The sequence below is a fragment of the Elephantulus edwardii genome, unplaced genomic scaffold, assembly GCF_000299155.1.
Source record: "Elephantulus edwardii isolate Elephantulus edwardi_28Jun2011 unplaced genomic scaffold, EleEdw1.0 scaffold00128, whole genome shotgun sequence".
In the NCBI taxonomy this organism is placed as follows: domain Eukaryota; kingdom Metazoa; phylum Chordata; class Mammalia; order Macroscelidea; family Macroscelididae; genus Elephantulus; species Elephantulus edwardii.
Window position 1 is genome coordinate 1,010,202 of NW_006399878.1, and position 2,025 is coordinate 1,012,226.

The window sequence follows — 2,025 nt, forward strand, 5'->3', positions numbered from 1 at the left end:
TTGAACTTCTTCCTTCATCACCACAAGCTCTTGCACATATATTATTTCACTAAAATTCTTCTGTCTGCCAATTCCTTTTGGTTTAATGGCTCTGTACACTCTTTCCATCTTCTTTTAATACTTGCAGGATCCTTTAATATTCTGCCCAAAGCATCCTTAAGTATTGCAACTCGAGGCTTGACTTTCTTCTTCAGTTTCTTGAGCTTAAAAAATGCTGAGTGATTTTGGCCCCTTTGATTTTCTGACTCCAAGCTCTTTGCACATTTCATTATAATACTTTACTTTGTCTTGTCACGCTGCCTTTTGAAATATCCTGTTTAGCAGTAAAGAACTTGAATTATTGTTATTATTTGGGCATGTATATTTAACCTGTATATTTAACCCACAGGCTATAGAGTAGTAGGCATAGTTGCCTTCCAAATTAAAAATGAATCAATATAATGTCATAACATACAGTATTGTTGTTATTGTTAGGTGACATCAAATTGTGTATGACTCATAGCAACCCTATAAATAAAGAGCTGACCTAAATCTGCCATCCTCGCCATCTCTGACACACTAGAGACCATTGCTGAAGTCACCATGTCAATCCCTATCCTTGAGTGTCTTTATCTCCTTCACTGCTGGTCTATCCTTCTAAGCATGGTGCATCTTTCCAATAAATAGCCTTGGCTAGCTACATGTTTAAAGTATGAAAGCCAAAACGTCACCATCTTTGCTTCCAAGGAGTACTCTGGTTGCACTTTTTCCAAGACATAGATATTTGTTCTTTTGGTAGTCCATGTGATATTCCACACTCTTCTCCAACACCACAACTCAAAGGCATTAATTTAATCATCCTTCTTACGGAAGATATATAATGTTGTTGAAAAGCAAAAATATAAAAGGAGTAAATAGTTTATATTTAGTTTTGCTGATTCCTTTCATTTTCTTAAAAAATTGAACAATTTATAAATTATTTTATCATAAAGTAATAAATAAATTTTCTTTAAAAAACACTTTTCCATATTATCTACAGAATCAGATGATCACCATTTCTACACTAGTGTTTCTTAACGTTTCCTGGGATATAAATTCTTTTCATTATCTAATGAACAGTTTCCTAAGAAAAAAGCATGCAAGTACTTTACACACAGTATTTGCATTTCATTTCTGTTAGGTGCTAGGACTTCATGAATCATGTACCCATAATCTCTCTTTGTTACACCTCAAATCATTTGCAAAACGTAAATATACTAGTCGTTGTAAAATACACTATTGAAGTGCAAAAGCTAGTTGTATTATCATTTAATCTAATATTCACAAGCATCTGAATTTATTCATAAATGCTTGATTGATGTTTTATTAAAACATAAAAATGCAACATAGGACATCTAGAATCCATACTTTTTGAAAGACATTTTGCTGTCATTTTTGGTAGTTGACATCTAGTAAATTATGGCTCATGTCATGTGTGCAAAAATAACTGTTCCATTGGGTTTCCAAGTATTTTTCTATCTTAACAAAGATAAATCTTCCCCCAATCCTGATGCCGTTCTTTTCATTATACCGTTCAGTTTCTTCTAAATGAAGAGAATTTGAAGTACCTACTGAAAGAGCACAGAGACGATAGCCTTCAGGATGAATTACACCTCACACAAAGAAAACAAAAATCTTCACAACTGAACCAAGAAGCAATATCAGGATAAACAGAATAAAAATAGAAGTTGTCAAGTTTTTCTTTTACTTGGATCCATAATTAATGTCCAATAAAGAGTCAAAAAGTCAAACAACACATTACGTAAGTAAATCCACTCTAAAGGATTTATTTCTTTGAAGTGATAAAGAGCAAGAATATCACTCTGTGGTCTAAGGTGTATTTTGCCCAAGCCACCCTGTTTCTCGTGCTTTGTATGCATGTAAACGAAATAAGGAAGATCAAACAAGAGCTGGTAGCTTCAAACTGTGTTGGTAAAGAGTAATGGATATTTCATTAACTAAGAAAAGTACAAAGAAATATGTTTTGAAATTTCCCAAATATCAGAC